This window comes from Siphateles boraxobius, unplaced genomic scaffold (genome assembly GCF_051911475.1).
Source record: "Siphateles boraxobius isolate OS27281-9 unplaced genomic scaffold, OSU_SipBor_1 31, whole genome shotgun sequence".
Classification (NCBI taxonomy): domain Eukaryota; kingdom Metazoa; phylum Chordata; class Actinopteri; order Cypriniformes; family Leuciscidae; genus Siphateles; species Siphateles boraxobius.
Genome location: NW_027508931.1, coordinates 9,667,501 through 9,680,980, shown reverse-complemented (window position 1 = coordinate 9,680,980; position 13,480 = coordinate 9,667,501). Strand labels below are relative to the sequence as shown.

Sequence of the window (13,480 nt, the reverse complement as noted above, 5' to 3'; positions counted from 1 at the left end):
CACTGCAGGTAGTGAGTTAAAAATTCTGTTATATCAGTTCTCCTGCTCGCGTGGTCTCTACTAGAGGGTAGGGACTTGCTCACTTTCGGTCAACGTATTGTGCCTGGAGTCTGGGCCGGCTAACTCTCACAAGCTGAGACCCCGGCTCGGATTGTGCCCAAGGTTCCTACCTCTCCCGTAATAGGAGCAGGTGGTGAGCCTGCAAGCGCTGCCCTGGAGGAGGCAGATCCAGCCCTGGCTTCTCTGTCCGTTCGCTTGGACGTGTACAGAATGCAAGTCATAGACCTCAGACCAGCTCTTCAAATATCTGTTGGAATTCAGCAGAGAGGGAAGGCTGTTTCCATGCAAAGTTGCACTTAGTGCTTGCCTTCATTTCGACAAAGATCCGAGATGCAACATGTCCACTTAGGTGTTGAGCTCCTCTATGATGAGTGTAAAGTGCTCCGCCTGGGCGTTGACGATATACTTTGCTAAACAGATTCTAGAGTTGGGGGCTGGACGACACCTAGTTGAACCGCTGCTTCCCGTGGGCTCCCTTCTCATGAAGCCAGTTTCACCGTGAGCCCGGTTCAAGTGTCGGCTTGCTGCGCCATTCCCCTCCTATGGACTGGATACGTGCGCCTTTCTACTCCAGTTGAGTTCCCTTAAAATTGAACCCTGTTGAGTTCCTCCACACCCCTCCGACGTCGGACGTGCGGAACGTCTGGTGTTAGGCCTACCACTCGTAAGCAGTGTGGAACCTGTGTTAGGCTGGGTCCATATGTTGCGGTCCCTTCGGTGACCCCATATGTGTATTCTTCCACGATACGGCTCCCTGCGGTGAGCCCGTGTCTTCCCTCGGCAGAGTCTCTCTGCCGTCACTGTCCGGTGTGTCTCCCCCCGTCTTAGGCTGGAGCCACCCCAGTGACATTCCATATGTTAGACTGCCCGGTTTCCGCCCAGTTCATATGTGTATTCTCCACATTACCTCCCTCGGGTTGGATGTGGCTTCCGCAGCGTCCCTTCCTTCCAACGTACGGGGAACGCTTTCCTAGTGGTCCTGTAGGAACAGCAGTGACTTCCCTGGCCTAAGCCCTGTCCTTCCCCGCCTTAAGTTTGCGGGGGCATCAGGAGGCTTTGGTTTAGGCACTGGAAGGTGGCAGCGTTAGTGGCGTGTTCAATGGTTGATCCCATTTCAGTCGACGTCGACTACGTCCGACGTTATCGACTGAAAGGGAACGTCCTGGTTGCGTATGCAATCCACCGTTCCCTGAAGGAGGGAACGGAGGACGTAGTCCCCTTGCCACTACCGCTGGACCACCGCTGACCCCGGGTTACTCTCGGCTCCTCAGCGAAAAGCAACTAGTGCGTGCATCCACTTCCGTATTTATACCCGCGCCGCGGGGGCGGAGTGTGTGATGCGAATCACGCACGCCAATTACATTGGCTCGTTCAATAGTACTCGAAGAAGACAGGCTCTCTAGCGAGATCCCATTTAAGTCGGCGTCGACTACGTCCTCCGTTCCCTCCTTCAGGGAACGGTGGGTTGCATACGCAACCAGGACGTTCTATTTTGTTCTTTCATTTAAAAGTAGACATGTCTAGCTTTCTATGGACACGTTTCCCCTGTATGTGTGGCAGATATTCGCTGACTTTCGGTTCTTTTTCGTGACGTGTTTCAAAAAGAATTTCACGGAGACTGAGATGACAGAAAGCACACCCTGTTTGTTTTCTTTATTTTACAAAAGCACAAGGTTTTGTTGTTATTATAAATGTATACAAATAAAATAGACCCTTTACAAATTATGCATTACTCTTATGTGCATGACCAATAATGACAAAGTATTTTAAGTTCTTTTTCGCTGTTATAAAGAAAAAAAATGTCCAAAACACATCGACGTATGTATAACTTATTTTGATACCTAGAATGTCAAGAATTTAAAGCTGAATCAACAAGACAACTTTCCCATTTTTAGAATAAAATATTTTACTCATTCAGTTAAGCATGTAGTGCAAGCAAATACCATTTTACTGCAGCAAAGTGAGAGCTCATGATTGGCCGAAACATTTGACATCTTCCAACCATCTGTCAGAACTCGCATGTGCAATGTTGTAATGTGCACCAGAGGCTTTGATGACTCGTCCTTTCTTTGAGTAACTCCTCTGATGATGAAACGCACCAAAAGAGGCACCGGAGAGTCTTAACCAGCATGCCGATCGATTCATCTGCCAATCAGCAAAGCAGATCAAGGGAGGACATTACATCTGCACACTACATTAGGCCAGCGCATGGTTTTAGAAATGAAGAGGAAGACAAATTACGCATGGAGGACGTATCACTCACTGATGTGTCTGATACCAGATACAGCTCATTAAGAACCTTTGTTGTCATCTAAATCTTTTTAAAGTCACCGTGTGTTGATCTAGTTGAGGATATGTACAATTCATCTGTTAGGTCTGTTGTTTTTAGAAAAGATCTGGGTTAATAATGAATTGTCACTGTTAAGCCCAAAATATACTTTGGCCGTCTACTGTCCGTGTGAGGTCATTTAGTCATCGGAGGGTCTGCGGACATCTGCACACCCCGTCCGAGTGCAGCCCAAATTTTTTATCCGTGTGGACGGTGCGCACACAATAGTGCATGTGTGAGTGACTTGAGCAAGAAAACAAAATCCACTAGATAGTGCACACGCACCAAACACGTCTTTCCATGCTCATGGCCAAAGGAGTATAACCAGTGGTTAAAGTGGGCTTTGGTAGGTGGGGGAACCCTCAAATTTTGTGTTGGTGCAACAGGGAAAAATGACTCACTGTGGGACAACATATTGAGTATCGTGGTATAGCAATACTTTTTGGGACAAGAGTGTCACTGTGGCACCACATATCACAATACTTATTCACTTGATATTTTAATCGTTTTATTTTCGCCCATCGACACTGATATGATGACGATACTATGTTAAAATTGCTGAACACTGGGCCAAAAATTGAGCCCTGGCATTGTAGCCACATCAGCCCACATTACCCTCCACCCCCCACTGCCATGTGCATTTAAATGTGAGGTAGTTAGGGAGGTTGGGGGGCATGCTCCCCCGAGAAAATTTTGATTTCTCTGACCTACATATATGCAATTAAAGACTTTTGAAGGCCAAAAAAATGGATAATAAATATCTTTAAAACCATGTCAGTGTGCATTAGATTATTTGTCAATACCTGCTCTCTCATCTTAATCTTTCTTTTTCTCTCAGTCTCCTTATCCTGCTGTATTTCTTCCCCTAAAGCTGAACTTTGACTGATAGTCTTTTCATTTTCGTCTGTGTCAGTGAAGAAAGTAAACATAGGCTCAACTGAGTTTTATGAATCATTTTCTTAGATAAGTTAATTTACTCAAGGCTTCCAAATCAAGATTGCCAATAGGAACCTTCTACAAGCTTTGGAATTTGAAAAGTAATTTTAAATAATACAAATTATAGGCTACATTTAAGACAGTTTGTGGAATTGGTAGACCCTTAGGCATGCTTTGTGGAAACGCGTCAAAGCATTCTCAGGTATAAATATGAAGCATTAATGCACAGTGATTTTGAACTAATATTTAATGTCGATAATGGTTACATAATGTTAAAACTAATCCTGCTATTGATATCTTTGTAAGAATGCCGACCCTATAGAACAGTGGCAAGGGAAAACAATGTCCGACGAAATATCAAACATTAAACTAACTTTACCGCGCTCAACCACCGTGAGTGCATTTCACGCATTTATAATCACTCGCGTTCAGCGAGGAGGAAGGGAGGTTGGTCGGCCAGTCGGGATTCGTTGAGATTAATTAATCTATTTATTTAGATTATATATAAATAAATATATTTCAATGAGGCCTTCAATGAAGTATTCAGTTAAACAGGTTTTGTAGCTGAATTATCAATCAGTGCATTTTAATTAATTTCATTCAGTGCCTCAAACTTTTTCGTATCAGAGTTGGTATCGCCATCGTTTTTATTGATTACCGTGCACTTATGATACCAGTTCACTCCAGGGCCTTGAGGAAAATGGTTCTGGTGTTGCCATAGTCGGCGAGCAGCTGAAGTTGCAGTTTTGGTATAAATCAAATCTACTAAGAAAGTAGGCAGAAGTAAATGTATGTTATAGTCAGATTTTTTATTACATTTCTTGGTGTCGATTCTGTTGGGATTAGACAGCAGTTTAGAGTGTTTTTTACAAACACAACTGTGTAGAGGAAATGGTATTTTCTTTGTTTCATTGAAGGCCGCTCCGGCCCACTTTTAACCCCTGAGTATAACAGAAATGAACGCTAGATAGAGTGGAACGCAGAAATTGAAGGTAACCTGAGCCTTTATGGCAGACACTTGACTTCAGGCTCACCTTTGACCTGTAATGGGGTGAGTGGTGCTTGTTCGTGCAAAATCTTGCTGCCACAGTGTTAGGGTTTTCTGGGTGGTTGCCAAGGCATTGCTATGCAATTGTTGAGGTGTTCAGAATCAGTGAATTTGGCAGACATTTTTTTCTCAAAGCGACATTATTATATTTTCCTAGCGTTAGTGCCACTCAATTATCCGCACACACACATTGGATTTTGCACAGGCGACAGTGCAACCCACTGAGCCACCGTGTCACCCTTCTCAAAGCGACATTGCATGATTGTGAATACTAAATGGTTGCTATGGTGTGTTGAAGATTTTATTATTTAGAAACTAAGTAATTTAGCTATATAAGAATACACAATTATTTCTTGTATGGGTCATTTCCTCTAATAGGACTCTGTCTAGGTGACTCTGTAAGCTGCAAGACCTTCTGTAAAAATACCCTGAATGTCAATTCTATTCTGAGAAGTCACATGGTATGAGATATTTACCCAAAACTATCTATAGATTGTGTTACCTTGTTTGGAAGAAGATGTATGTATATAACTCTGAACCCAAAAATACTCGGGAGTTCGCTAGAAGGCCGGAGGACCAGTGGGCCAGAGGGCCAGAGCGTTGGAGCATCGTTTTATGGAACGGAACGGCGTTCGAAAATAAAGTCTAATTATTTCTGGCATCAAAGATCTCTGCGAAGTTATTTTTCAGAACAATTGAAACCACTTCAGGTGTTAAGTGGTTGTTAGGTTGTTGCTATGCAGTTGCTAACGTATTCTAAATCATGTTTAGCTTGTTGCTATGGTGTTGTCTGTTATTGCTACAACATAGTTGGTGGTAACTAGGGTGTTATAGGTTGTTGCTAGGATGTTGGTATGCAGTTGCAAATATTTTCTGATTACATGATTGCTAGCACTTTAGTTGGTAGCTGCTATGTTACATAGCAACCACCAGCTAATGCACTACCAATCATATGTAGACACCAGAATGTCATAGAGACTGTTGACTATTGCTAGGGTGTTGCTATGCAGTTACTAAGGTGTTCTGTGTCATTTTTAGCGCATTGCTATGTGGTTGATATATTAGTAGTAGGTGGTTGCTAGGGTGCGGCAATGCAGTTGCTAATGTGAGATTTATTTTTGCCAAATGTATTTATTGAAATGTTTGTCTAGTTTTAAAAAATATATATATATATAAAAAAATAAATAAAAAATACAAATATTATCCAAATATTACATTATATTATCCACAATAAAAGAGTCATTTTAGAATTTTGCTATGTAGTTGCTATGGTTTTATATGATAATTGCTATAGGCCATTAGTAGGCCTGTTGTTTTCACCTGTTGTATCATTCTCTAAGCAAAAGTCTGAGCGGTAAACCTTGTAGGATGAGTTACACACAGAGGTTTAATAATTAAGGTTAGGTTCAAAGTATTTGTTTGTGTTTTATGTCTCTCCACACATGGGTTAGGAATAGGGTTAGGGTTGCGTTTCTGTAGGAATGCATTCCCACTATTGAAGCGAATCGTTAAGAAGGACTAAAAGATCCACTTGAGTTCTTCATAGAGGGGGGTGGTACTAAGCTTGAAACCTGGCACCACAACACACTCACATGCCCGATGGTCCATGACCATCAACCCCCGCTAAAGGAAGTAGCTATTCAGAGCCAGAGAGCTCTACATTTGTTTCCCATGCTTTAATACAATCTGTTGTGTTTAGGATGTTTGTAGCTTAATGGTTCTGGTCATGCTTATTAAAAGACTGTAGGTTCAATCTCAAATCACTTGAAGATGCTGCATAAATTGTTATGCGAAAAGGTCTTTGAAATGTATTGTAAATTGTTTGAGTTTTGTATAGTGCTAAATGCCAAAAGCTAGTGTTAAGGCAACCTAAAGGTAAAGGGTTTGTTCAAATCCTTAACCAGTATGACCAATAGCGATGCTTGCTTTAGGATATTACAGTTTGGAGTGTAAATAGTCCTGCTTTGTTCATACAGCAGACATGAATGATACCTCAAATTGTGCAGCTTGTTAAGCACAAGTGTGCTTCTCACGATATGAGGGTGAGTAATGACAGAAATTACATTTTTGGGTGAAATAACCGTTTAATGAGTGAATGAAATTTAACTAAACATTAGCTTGCCTCCTGTTCAACAATCACATCAACCTTTGTGCTTTGTTACTTTTAAAAAATATGAAACTGTTTCAGCTTTCAAATCTTGTCATTTTTATCAAGAAATGTAAAGAATAAATACCGTTTTGGCGCTTCTTGATGTGTCGTGATGGATCGAATCAGTTCAAGCGACAACACAGGGCGCACGTGCACACATGGCCACTTCCACTTTACTTCTAGCCTGTAGCACAAAATACACATGAATGAACATCAGAACAGAAGGTATGTTGAAAGATAAAGTACAACTTACTGAAATGTATCATCTCTCATGTATTCATTTTTCAACTGCGGAAAGACAATAAAGCAACTTTAGTCATGCTGCTACATTTACCTCAAGGAAGCCATTCCGTGTCAGTTAGTTAGTTAGCTAAACTCTAGTGAGGAGAATTTGTGTACTATAAATTCATGTATATGTTCAGTTGTTCACTATATTTACTATAGATTCATTATTTACCTGTTAAGGAAAATCTATCTGTCATTAAAACAAATTGACTGCCACTACTTAAATGTTTATATTTCAACGAATTGGAAAAAACAAAAAACACATGGAAGATTGATATAGAAACTACCTTATGTGAAAATTTGTATAGGCTACAACTTTGAGTGCTGAATGGTACATCAAATATATATTATATTTATACAGTACTAAAACATTTTAATACATATCAATTGTATTTAGTTTGGGTTCTTTTAATTTTAACCTTTAAAGGGATAGTTCACCCAAAAATGAAAATTCTGTCAGTATTTTCTCACCCTCATGTTGTTCCAACCCCGTAAGACCTTCGTTCATCTTCGGAACACGAATTAAGATATTTTTGAAGAAATCTGAGAGCTGGATCACTCCTCCATACTAGTCCATAGGCTTCTTGAGGGATTGAAACTTGCCGGCCTTGAAAAGTTATTAAAGACATTGTTAAAATAGTCCAAGTAACTACAGTGGCTCAATCTTAAGTTTATCAAGCAACAAGAATACTTTTTGTTCTACATACATTTCCTTCTCTTTGGGCCTCTATTCAGGTAAATTAGTGTAGTCACTTGGACTATTTTAACGATGTCTTTAATAGGTTTTCGAGGCCGGCAAGTTCAATCCCTCAAGAAGCCTATGGACTAGTATGGAGGAGTGATCCAGCTCTCAGATTTCATCAAAAATATCTTAATTCGTGTTCCGAAGATGAACGAAGGTCTTTCGGGGGTTGGAACAACATGAGGGTGAGTAAATACTGACAGAATTTTCATTTTTGGGTGAACTATCCCTTTAATATTAGAGTAATGTAACGAAAGGGTTCCCTGTTTATAGCTAACTTTATAGTAATTTTTTTTTACCCTTAATACATATTGACACATTTTATTTTACTTCATGTTTCCAAAATAACTTTTTCCAAATTAATCTATATAAATCAAGTGATGATCAAGATATGTCTCAAAAGTGCAAGCATTCCTTAAAGCTGGATTGAAACAATCTGTATTGTCTAAAAATATAATTATATTATATTATATTATATTATATTATATTATATTGCTGAATCCTTTTGTTAGATGCCATAGGGGAGGGACACAATTAAATATTAAAAGTGCTCTTGTAACAGCTGATCCATAAACCCGACACTGAAGTAGCCTATAGCCGGGAAAAACTCCAAACGCAGCAAATCCACAGAGCCGTGCACTGGGACGAGTCCTGCAAGACATAGTGACCTACACAACGTGTTTTATTAAGACTTTTGCATGATCTGAAAGCAAACCACATTTCCTGAGATACAAAATGGTGTTGAGTGAGTTTGCTATTAATCGCATTCTATGGATTAAGATATTCAGAGAAGCCGGAGAGAGCAGAGAGATAAAGTGTATGTCAGGATGTTGTGACTCAGCGGGGAAAGTGGCCCTGCAGTGGCGACTTAGAGAAGCGCTGTCAGGAACCATAGACTGAAGCTGATAAAACACATCATTTATTTAGACACATACACACACACAAAAAAGATCAATCTTCTGAAACAATCATCAGTAGACTCCTGAAAAAGTAGTTAGATTCGTTTCAGGCTACATGCCCAAACTTTTTCCAGTCAAACTGTGATCTCTCCTGCCAAGCCATCGCTGTCAGTAATTACTATCATTAGAAAGTCTTCATTCCAGTCTAGGAGAGATGTGTGTTACGCTATGTTTAACATCTTGTTTCAGATGTAGTCTGCTTCAGTCACTCAACATGCGCTGAAAGGGAATTTTAAGGCAGATTCCGAATCCCCTGTTCATTGCTACCCTAAAACTGAACTATAGTTGTATGTACTAGGGCTTTTCCAGTAAATAAGCGGTAACACATTAGTTAAGGTTCTAGTTCTCACCATTAACTAGTGACTTATTAGCATGCCTATTACTAGGATATTGGCTGTTTATTAATACTTATAAAGCACATTTTAATGCCTTATTCTGCATGACCATATTCTACATCCATTAATCCTACCCAATACCTAAACAACAACTATCTTACTAACTATTAATAAGCAGTAAATAGAAGTTTACTAAGGCAAAAGTCAGAGTTAATAGTTAGTTAATAGTGAAAATTGGATCCTAATCTAAAGTGTGACCAAATAATCTATACTGGGTGAATCTTATTGTTTTTTAATATTTAATACTTTGCAATAAAAAATATTTAGGTAACACTTTAGAATACGGTTCCTTCGTTAATGAATAACTACACAAAAACCAATGAGTAACACAATATTAACAATCTAGTAACTATTATTAACTAACAAGAAACTCTGATTAACGAACTAGTAAGTAATAGCGCACAGATGAAAGTGGTAGTTCACTATTAACTAATCAATAACTACTATTTTTTTATGCTTCCCAGAGAACTACTGAAAAGTGTATTAACAATCTAGTAACTAAAATGAACTAAAAAGAAACTCTGATTAACGAATTAGGAAGTAATAGTGCACAGATGAAAGTGGTACTTCAATAACTACTATATTCTTTTATGCTTCCCAGAGAACTACTGAAAATTTTCATAGTTCATACAAAACTAATCAATAACCAATGCAGGATAAATGACTAGCACTACATTAACATTTGAACCTACCGTAAACGAATACACAAGGTTGTTTAAATTATCAATATGTAAGCTGTTAATAATTGGCCTATGCTGTCTATTTATCAACTGAATAATTTTAAAGAAATGGATTTTTAAATGCAGTTGTCGGGACTCGGGACCTTACTTGTCCTGTGGCCAGTTTTCTGGCATTCCTTTGGACTGGCATTGAATCACTAGAATCACGGTGACGACTGGAACATATTGAGTCATCAGTCATCCAAGTACCAATTGAATTTATTATTTAACTTACCTCACAAAAAATTTTTGTTTTGTTTTTAGGTATGTCTCCTAGCATATATATATATATATATATATATATATATATATATATATATATATATATATATATATATATGTGTGTGTGTGTGTGTGTCTTGTGAGTGAGAAGATTCTACACTTTATTGGCTTTTGATTAGTAACTACTGTAAGAATCATGGGAACAAACTAGTAATGACTCAAGTGTTACTACATAGTTCTATGGGAATTACTAATTATTTGGATCCGTATTCTAAAGTGAAGATCATGCTAACTAACTAGTAATGACTCAAGTGTTACTATACTTCTGTTATACTATTTCACTATAGTCAAAAACGTGGCCAGGATATTCTTCAAGATTACATCTTTTATGTTTTACGTAAGAATGACATGTTCCCACACGAAAGGTTGTTACCTTCGTTGTTGTATTGCCCCGTATATTTTTCCACCAAAATAATCTGTGGCTGAATTTAAGCCTAAATCTAATCGTCATAATTGGCACCTACTGTTGGGCTGCACCAGGAAAAACCATTCAGTTCTTGAATATTTTTATCATAATAATGTGTTAGCCTCTGCAGACTCAGTTTGCTTTGTAAATGTGAGATTGTAGAACTCTGTAGAGTGTAAAAGTGTTCTACAGCAACGCTGCTCCTCCAAAGCAGAAAAAAAAATACAAAGCTGTTCTTTTTGCTCAGAAATGGATTCACTTGGCAGCGAGCGGGACTGCCAGACTGCTGAAATCTCTGCATATCACTATCACTTTCTCTCTGCATGCACACAGACAGACACACTCAAACATCTCTTTATTGATTTGATGCACGACTTATGCAACAGAATTGTTGTTTTGAAGGAGTCTGAAGAGGCTAGCATACTTTATAAATCACTTTCAGCTGGAGCGCCACACTCTGGCACACACTCACACTGCATTTGCTCATTATGATCTAACGCTACTCTTTTGCTCGTTCACAAGGATGTCTTTCAAAGCAAATGTAATATTTTAGCATGCAGAGAAGAGGGAAGAGTTGTACGTTTGCATGCATGCATGTGCAACCGTGCAGCATATACCTGTGCTGCGTTTGTATGAATATTACAGCGCAGTGATGGCATCTTTAGTTTTCAGCTCCATATTCTTTCCATATTAATGAATATGAAGGCAAGTCTTTTGAAAGCTTGATGGGGCCTTGGAGTCTCTTACTAAAGCAGATTTTCTAACAGAGCTCTGCACCCATGGGCTTCGTCGCAGGGAAAAACGCAGTCTAACAAAGGTAGACTTCCTAAGCGGAGAGAGAACACATGCGTAGGAGGAAGAAAAATATAAGCACTGAGGATGTTTAATGCTTATGGAGATAAACAGCTTCTGCATCACTGAACTCACAAGTACTTTAGCTGTGTTCACTGTGGTTTACATGGCTGCCATGTTTGGCTAGGACTTGGCTAATTCTTTTTGTTGCATGTTTTGGGTTATTCGAAAATGTTTTTGGTGGTCGCAAAATGTGATCGCCCAAAAGCAAAATATCCATATTTTGTTTACTTTACGTCATCTTCTGGAAGTTAATTTGAATGCATTTGTAATAGAGTGAGATCTCAGTCTCATTTAAAGCTCATCTAACTGACAGATAGCCAGCATATGTGCGAGTCTACTTATCCCGTACTGGGCTGTGGAAGAACTTGTTTAAATGCGCTGAAAAAACCACACTATTGAAAGGCTAATTATTACTGCACAGCAATTTACCGCATCATATTCATTTAATGTAGCACCGTCAGGTCTCATACAAGGCCTTCCTGCATCTTACTAATTTAAACTCCAACACATGCACACGCGTTTACAAAACTGCCCAATGCACAAACATGCATGCCGATGGAGAGAAGCACGCTTGTGCAGACATGCATAAAATCACGCAAATCCCGACAGACATTTTGAATAGCAACTTTGATGCATGCTGATCAGCTAACGCTATTGTGTGCACATGAACGTGTGTAGTTTTATTATATGCTGTGAATTCCATGCACATATACAGTATGCATGGTCATTAGAACATATGCATTGTAATCTTTACACACAATACACTCTCAGGCATTTCAACAGCGTGGTCCGGTGTATTCAAGGCCAGCTCCTTCAGTCCAATAACAATGATTTCTTTAGCACACCCACATTAACGCACAAGCCACACATCCTCAAATCTTTTTCAGCCGTAACAAAATGTGTTGCAATGGTGGAAACTCTTGGTCACGGTGAAAAATAGAGACCAAATAAATAAATAAACACTATATATATATATATAAGCAATATTTGTTATTTTTTCCATTTTTAAATACTTTTTAGTATTCTTATAGAAATGTATTTACAAAACATAGGTGCATGAAATGGGTGCATCATTTATAGACCTTTAATGACTCACTCTTCAGTGCAACCCCGGGCGACACAGATATTGTTTGCTTTTATCAGTGGTTGAGTTGAAGTGAAAGTCCCTCCACATTTGTGTACTCTATTCTGTAGTGTTCTTCAGGTTAACTACTTGTGCTAATTATCATTCCAAACGAGTTAAAGCCACACCTGTGTTGCGTACAGAATATCAGATCATCATTATAGGCTTTACAACCTCACATCTCACTATAACATTCATTGCTCCAAACCTAACGCAACAGAGATATTAAAATTCCGCGCAGACCCCCGCCGCAATAAATTATGAATCATTCTGGTCTTTTCTCTGGTTATCTTACAGATTCAGGTGAAGTCTAAAGCACAGCTGCCACACTGCTGCTGAAGCTAACAGCATGGATGCAAAAAAGAGACTAATTTGGAAGTGAGTCTATTTTTTGATATTTATTATCCAAAGTGATTTACAGGTCAAGGGATGGGGACAGTCCTCCTGATGATACCAGCAAATTACGTGTTTTGATTAAGGGCACAATGATTCATGTTCAAACCTGCAACCTTTCAGTCACCAGCTAGCAACAAACCCCATAAGTTCAGAAAACCTTTACAATGTATGGGTTTTAAATGGGATCTTTGAACAAAAGGGAACACTATCACCATCATTTATTTTTTTTAGATATTTTAAACAACCACATGTAAACATATATTTTTATAAAAATAAATGCAAGATCCAGAGGTCCTACAAAACTTCTGGAAATTTTTTTCAGGAGTATCCCCATCAGTTTCAACCTGCAATCTGCCATGCTTTGGAACACTGTAGTATTTTCTTGATCAATTTGTGGCATGGCATTTTATGCATAATATTAAACAGATAGGCTATACACCTATACAAATTTTACCCAGTGTGCTTTGATTCACTTTGAAGTGCAAAGCGGTTAAAGACTTTTACGCATGGCATTTATGTGAACTAATACGCATCACTAAAAGACATGGTTGAGATGCGCTTAAGAGCATGCAAAGTTTTCTCTTACAATCCTGGTGTTGAAAAGTGTCGTTTTAAACATTTTCAACCCCATATGCAAGTTTGAAACATGTGCAAATATTGTTTTGCCCATATTTTTATGCATTACCGTATGACCATAAATAACTGATATCAAATCAGCCATGTTTTATGAAGCCCATCTCTGCACTTTGGCTTATCTACAACATAATTTATTTTTATTTTTTGTATTATTTCCCAT

General features: G+C 38.8%; 1 protein-coding gene across 1 annotated transcript in view; it reads right to left on the bottom strand.

Moving 5' to 3' along the window:
* The window catches only part of grm3 (glutamate receptor, metabotropic 3), a 76,971-nt gene that overhangs the window by 63,289 nt on the left and 202 nt on the right, over nt 1-13,480 (bottom strand). Inside the window, exons 2-3 of the mRNA XM_077193689.1 lie at nt 7,279-7,414; nt 6,608-6,706 (exon numbers count right to left, since the gene is read on the bottom strand). The gene's annotated coding sequence lies outside the window, so the exon portion shown is untranslated. The remainder of the gene's footprint in view (nt 1-6,607; nt 6,707-7,278; nt 7,415-13,480) is intronic.